The following is a 7,832-nucleotide window of genomic DNA, read 5'->3' as shown; positions in this document are numbered from 1 at the left end:
GCTGGGGGGGGCGGGGGAGGCGCGCGACCGCCAGGGGCTGGGGAGCTAGCCAGGGTGCTGGAAGCTGGGGCGAGGGGAGAGGAAGGGAAAGAGGGGGAAAGAGGTGAAGGAGAAAGAAAGAAAGAAAGAAAGAAAGAAAGAAAGAAAGAAAGAAAGAAAGAAAGAAAGAAAGAAAGAAAGAAAGAAAGAAAGAAAGAAAGAAAAAGAAAAGGGGAGTTTTCAGTGGAGCTGGTTGGGGAGAAAGGGAACAAACAGATTTTAAAAAATCTCTAGAATGATGCTTTTCCCCCCCTTCTTTTTCCTAAACTTCAGAAATGTGTCAGTTCTGAACTCTGTCCATCTCCTGTTGTCAGCATCCTCAGGGGCGCGGCTGACACCGCTGCCTGGCAGAGGCTCCCCCGTAGCCTCCCGGCACCTTCAGGGAATGTTCCCTGAGAGGGAAGGCTAGGCTGCCCCTTGCTCAGGTCCACCATTGCTCCTCGTCACACACCCCTTGACCCAGCCTTAAGCCACTCTAGCATCTGCTCAGTATTTTCTGGAAACACCGGTTGAAAATAAACTGTGGTGGGCCAGCAGATGGTGGTGACTCTTCTTCAGGCCTTTCAAAACACTGCATGACTCTCTGATTGTGGCACTCCAGAGCACCGCTATGCCAAGAGAACAGTTGTATCTGAGGGTGTAGCACTCAGAAGTTATGTGTATGTTTGTATGAATGTAACTATTTTTTTTGGTCAGAGTGAATAGAATGCCGGGGATATATTTTCCAGCATCCTGTCCCTGCTGGAACTCTGCTGGAGAGGACACAGGGACTCCACTTTGGTCAGCCGGGAATGGTCTTAGCAGAATATGGTGCTCCTGGAAGATATTCCAACAAGCTGTGTGTGTGTGTTTGTATTCTGACAAAAGTTTTAATAAAATGCTCCAGCTTAAAACCACACCCAGGCCTAGGAGTGCAACAAGAGTGTCCTAGAGTACATAGCAAACGTGAAATGAAACATGGCTTCAAATGCAAAGATGCTCCTTACACAGATTCAGCCATATGTGGAACATCAACTATGTAACTTTGCAGTTTCATAGATTCATAGTTGTAAGGGCAGGGTCAGAGTTGCCTTTCTCAACCAAACTTTTCATCTAATAAAAAATGAAATCAAGTTTGTTTGACAAGACTTCACCCTCCCCCCCCCGACAATGTTGATTAGCATTAGACTTGTTAAAAATCAACATCCAGTGCAAGTTATCAGTTCCCGACTATTTAACTATAATATTTGCTGTTTAACATCCTCCTCAATTACTGATGGGATAGAAGGCATTACCACTTTAAGATAGAAATACATCATTTCACTTCTTTCCATATATAGAAGAGAAATAATTTATTGACTACTTCTTCCTTTAGGCACCACATTTCCAGAAAGATTTTGGCAAATTTTAGCAGGTTTGGAAGACTAACAAAGTATCAGGGGCTGGAGGGACTGATGTGAGGGAAAGATGTAATAATCTAACTATGCATAGTTTAGCTAAGTAATGACTAAGTGAGGATACAATCATCAAGAGGTAAAGCACTAACTGAGAAGCAGTGTAGTCTAGTAGATTGAACACAGGGCTAGAATCCCAGTAATATGGGTTCTGGTCCTAGCTCTGCTATTGATGTACTGTGCGACCTTTAGCAAATCACTCACCTGCTCTGTTTAGTTTATTAATATCTGGTAAACACTAGACAGACTATTGATATTAAATAGAAAGAAATCGGGAGATCATGAGTGGCAATCACTTTGAGGATGAGGTTCTACTCTTCTTTCTTCCAGTAGCTGTTTTCAGTCATCTGCAAAGACTTTCTAAAAAGTGTTTCAGGGAGACATAGTCCAATTAGTCTAGACCAGTGGTTCCCAAACTTGTTCCGCCACTTGTGGAGGGAAAGCCCCTGGCGGGTTTGTTTACCTGCTGCGTCCACAGATTTGGCCGATCCACTGGTCTAGACAGAAGGATCCTTTCATATTCTAAATAATTTAATGTATTGTTGAATACAGTGGCTGAGAATATTAGTTTCAACATCCTACAATAACACAACATTTGACATTGCAAAGAGCTTTACAGACTGTATACATTCAGCACCACAGAAATTCAGCTACTTTGAGAAAGGAGCAGCAATCAACTTATAGCAAAAAAACCACAAAGCTATTAATTTATGTGTCAAGTAACATAAAGCTTCCTCTATTACACAACAAAATAGATTCAACCAGAAATTAATTTCAAGTTTCACTGTGAATGGAGCACTTTTGGGAGTTGTCTGTGCTGATCTCTATTTAGACAGCAGTTTTCATCTGACATCTGGCAACATTATATCTATGAGCCTTTTGTCAAACGTCATTTTATTACATGTTGCTTTGACTCACTGGTATACTGGAGTGTTCCAGCCCTCTTATGGGTCACTTAGAGGATGCTCCATAGCTAATATATTTTACTGCAGTTTTAGAATGAGGAGTCAACAGCAGAGAGCAACCCAGTCATAACCTATTGACAAAGTGAATTCACAATGTTGCAACTAGCCTGTAGGTTACACATCAGGTGCTGCTTACAATGAGTTGCTCAGTTCCACATGGCATGGATGTGAGACACACTAGGAAGCCTATAATAATTTAAGTAGTATATTAGGACTGTGCATTAAATGTCATTATTTCATAGAATCATAGAAGATTAGGGTTGGAAGAGACCTCAGGACATCATCTAGCCCAACCCCCTGCTCAAAGCAGGACCAACACCAACTAAATCATCCTAGACGGGCCTTAAAAACCTCTAAGGATGATGATTCCACCACCTCCCTAGGGAACCCATTCCAGTGTTTCACCACCCTCCTAGTGAAATAGTGTTTCCTAATATCCAGCCTAGACCTCCCCCACTGCAACTTGAGACCATTGCTCCTTGTTCTGTCATCTTCCACCACTGAGAACAGCCGAGCTCCATCCTCTTTGGAACCCCCCTTCAGATAGTTGGAGGCTGCTATCAAATCCCCCCTCACTCTTCTAAACAAGCCCAGTTCCCTCAGTCTCTCCTCGTAAGTCATGTGCCCCAGCCCCCTAATCATTTCCGTTGCCCTCTGCTGGACTCTCTCCAATTTGTCCACATCCTTTCTGTAGTAGGGGGTCCAAAACTGGACGCAATACTCCAGATGTGGCCTCCCAGTGCCAAATAGAGGGGAATAATCACTTCCCTCAATCTGCTGGCAATGCTCCTACTAATGCAGCCCAATATGCCAGTAGCCTTCTTGGCAACAAGGGCACACTGCTGACTTACGTCCAGCTTGTCATCCACAGTAATCCCCAGGTCCTTTTCTGCAGAACTGCCGTATAGCCAGTCAGTCCCCAGCCTGTAGCGGTGCATGGGATTCTTCTGTCCTAAGTGCAGGAATCTGTACTTGTCCTTGTTGAACCTCATCAGATTTCTTTTGGCCCAATCCTCCAATTTGTCTAGGTCACTCTGGACCCTATCCCTACCCTCCAGCATATCTACCTCTCCCCCCAGTTTAGTGTCATCCACGAACTTGCTGAGGGTGCAATCCATCCCATTATCCAGATCATTAATAAAGATGCTGAACAAAACCAGCCCCAGGACCAAACCCTGGGGCACTCCGCTTGATACCGGCTGCCAACTAGACATCGATCCATTGATCACTACCTGTTGAGCCCGACAATCTAGCCAACTTTCTATCCACCTTATAGTCCATTCATCCAGCCCATACTTCTTTAACTTGCTGTCAAGAATACTGTGGGAGACCGTGTCAAAAACTTTGCTAAAGTCAAGGAACAACACATCCACTGCTTTCCTCTCATCCACAGAGCCAGTTATCTCATCATAGAAGGCAATCGGGTTGGTCAGGCATGACTTTCCCTTGGTGAATCCATGTTGACTGTTCCTGATCACCTTCCTCTCCTCCAAGTGCTTCAAAATGGTTTCCTTGGGGACCTATTCCATTATTTTTCCAGGGACTGAGGTGAGTCCAGTCAAGAGTAAAAGTTTAGTTATTTCTTTGTATGTACTGTATAAAGAAATCTCCTTGAAAGTATTCCATTGTCATATGTGTATTGCATTTATACAGCATCTGGAAACTTTAAATTACAAATACCCATTTGAGTAGAGTAGATATTATACTCATTTTATAGGTAGAGAAACATAGGCTCAAAGTACTTAAGCTACCTACCAAAATCCACACAACAAGCGAATTCCAGAACTAGAAATAGAATTTAGGACCCAGGGTCCCATATACTGAATGCAACAACACTGGCTAGAAAGCCTGCAAAGTCAGCCAACCAGGCACACTGGGAAAAATATGAGAGAAAAAACTTTTCCAAGCCAGCCTTTCTCACAAGTCTTTATTGTCAGGATTTAGGAGCCGGGAAAACAGCAGGTACCGGAACAGAGACAAAAAATAAAAAACGAAACCCCCCCATCTCAGAGCTCTCCCTGGTCTAACCCTGTGTCTCTGATTGGGCCCTCAGCCACATAACCCACCCTTTATACCTGATTGAGCATGCAATGCAAACATCTTTAACTGGAGGTTAACGTCTTGCTTTCCAGTGCCTGGCTAGAACCTCTGCCTGTCCCATGCCTCTGTCTGTCTATAAAATAGAGAAGTAAGAATGCAAGTGGGAATGGAGCCATCACACTCACTGGGTCATCATCACAATCAGCTGCTTTCTTGATGATGACTTAGGTGGAATACAAGCCACAGGAGTTAGTGGGAGTACTGAGAAGCCAAGCTCATGTTTTCATTGCAGATACCTTTAGTAGTAATAACAATTTTTTTAAAAGTCCGGGGGAAGAGACTGTAAAATGTCTAATGCATACATGGAAATGTTTCCAAGGAGAATATCTGAATAAGTTTTGCCATCATCTCTGTGAAAGAAGATACACAATAAAGTAACAAATGTGTGGCCCCCTAAGCCTGTGGCTGCTCAGAACTTCCTGGTGACAGCATAAATAGAATTAAAATCCTCCAGCTCTGGATCCCTATCACTCAGGCTAAAGAAGAATTGCTATGAGGTGGTTACCAGGACATAACAGAGTAGTTATGATTCTATCCAGTAGATGGTAGTGGTACACTGCTCATGCTGGATCTGTACTGTAGATATTTGGAAGACAGTTTCCAGATCTATCTATTCTGCTCTAAACTCACAACCCAAATACACCTCTGCTCTCCTACACAACTAGGAAATTCTTTGGTAGGTTGCACTCATCCGGTGTTATTGAAAATGGTTGTTGACTATACAAAAGCCTGGTAAATGGTCTCAATGTCAAGTATAACTGTCAAGAGAAGGAAGGTGAAAATTATCAAGAACTGTTTTCTTTCACCGTGGTAACTTCTATCATGAAAGGATGGAGGTAACATTTTGGATCTAAAAATTAGAGACCACAGAGCATTATGTTGAAAGAGCAAAATAAATAACGGAATAAAGTATAAAATAAATCATATTTCAAATGACATGTACAATGTGTCACCCACACACTGCCATTATTTTCCAGCCAGCAGCCCCAGGAGCTTCTCAGTTGAAACACTGGACTTCTCACTTCCCTAAGGACAGGGCAGATGCTACTCATCCCTAAGGACAAAGCAGCAGAGAACAGAAAAACAAGGGGCAAGGGTTTGTTTAGAAAATCCCACTTTTCAAACAGAGGTAGCAACCGTGCCGCTGCCAGTCTCTGGGCATGCTGCAGTGGCACAGATATGCCCAGGTGTGGAAGGGGAAAAGGAGCAAGACAGTGGTCATGAGGTGGAATGTGTAATTGCAGCATTGTGATGGAGGCCTAAGAGGAACCTTATCCAGATCCATATGCAGCATTGCATAGTCGGGTGGTGTGGCCTTCACCTTCGTCTGAAACACCCAGTATCAGCCACTGCTAGAGGCAGGCTACTGGACTGGACTGGCCAGTGGTCTGGCCTGGTGTGTCAAATCCTATGGTGCGATGCTTACGTTTCACATGGCAAAGAGGGTCTTATTCAGAGCTGCTTTCTTTTCCCTGGGATTGGGGCAATAGGCTGCTCAGTTTCTTTTTCATGGGGAGGTTTGTTGTTGTTTTTAATGACTCCCTCCAATAAAGCAGTGAGATAAACTGAATGGTCCACTGGAAAAATGTTATACCAGGTTGGAGGGCTGTGAGATTACAAGTCAGACCCAATTGTATGTCTGCTCGGGGAAGAGAATAAGAGCTTTTTCCATGTTAAACATGGAAAGAGAAAGGCCTGGCTGGGGAAGTATCCTTTTGAGGGAGCCCCTTGCAATCCATCCCAGGAGAGAAGGAGCATTGCCACTTCTTTACTTTCTGCTTGCAGCAAGGATTTAACTTAAACTTTCCCCCTCCTCCATTTGTAGCCCATAAGCTATTGCAATACCCCCATATAAACACATGTACTATGCCCCCTTCACACACCCACATAGATGCTGCCCCCTGCATCTATGCCTTGATGCAGACCTCTCTCCCACACATTGGAATAGCCTCCTCCCCGACACAACACATTGATGCAACCCCATACGCAGGTACACACAGTGACGCAGCTCTCCACATGTGCACTGATGCAGCTGCCCTCCCATACACTGACACAGAGCTCACCACATACACAATGACGTAGCATCTACACACAAACAGACTCAGCCCACATGTTGGCACAAGCTCCCATACAGACACATAGACACAGGCCCACATCCCTACATAGTGCCTCAATTCCTGCTTCCCCCCCCACACACACACAGAGTCAGCAACATCCCTCTTTTTTTTTAATTTGGGTCCCAGAATGATGGTTAAGGTTTAACCCTCAAATTCCTGCACCACCAGAGGCCTTGCCAGTGAAATCTGCCTCTTTATACATAGGAGCGCTGTAACTTTGATTCAATCTTTGAACAATGAAGTAGGAGACAAAAGCTACAGCTACAGCGCCCATTTCAGGCTGTACAAATGATTCCTCTGAGTTCAGGAGGTTTTGTTTTTGCCATTTTAACCTGGTGGAAGCTGCGCTGGAGATTTTGAACTTGGCGGTTTGTTACCTATTTCATTTGTCTGGAAGTCTTGTTTGTCCCTGTAGTTGGTATTTGGGAACCCAGAAAATAATCATTAATTTCTCAGACTCTGCTCCTAACCCAGCAGGTTCACCTCAATTCTGCGGGGGCATTCTGCCCACCTGTGCAGGCATTTGGGATCCCTGGAAGGATCAGAGACACAGCGGGGCTGGTTTGTTCTCAGTACCTCAAGACAATTGTGGAGAAACAACAGAAGGATTTTATTATTTTTACATTTAATTTTAAGTGAATTTAAGGCTGATGAAAGATACCAGATTGACAGCCGTGGAGCTGAATACCTTCTGTGTATCCACGGAACAGATACGAAGCAGGCTGTATCAGAACATTCTGTCCTTGCACCAATTTGCATCATTCCTAACTTAAAGGGTCCCACCTATAAGGGTCAGAGTGGAGTTTACATTCCATGGCCCATTCTTTCCTTGGCCTGTCTGCTGAAACTGCCCACTAACTCATGGCACTTGTGTAGTTGGGAATTTTCTGATGTGGACACTGGACTACAAACCTTCAAACTCATTTCATTCAAGGACCATGGAACAATGCTCAGATGTGAGTGATTGTCAGTATCTGGAATCTGTAACTGGAGCTGGTAACCTAGAGGTCCATTTCCCATGACCCATTGCCTGAGCTAGCCAGTCCTCCAAATATTTCATTATTATTTTTATTGTTGTTATTATCATTATTACAGCCCATAGTTTGTAGAAGGCCATTTGTGGTGTACAGGTGTCTTTCACACCATGGAGGAGGAGAGCTGTAAAGCCCCAGAACTGC

This window comes from Caretta caretta, chromosome 26 (assembly GCF_965140235.1).
Source record: "Caretta caretta isolate rCarCar2 chromosome 26, rCarCar1.hap1, whole genome shotgun sequence".
Taxonomy (NCBI): domain Eukaryota; kingdom Metazoa; phylum Chordata; order Testudines; family Cheloniidae; genus Caretta; species Caretta caretta.
This window is presented reverse-complemented; position numbering follows the sequence as displayed.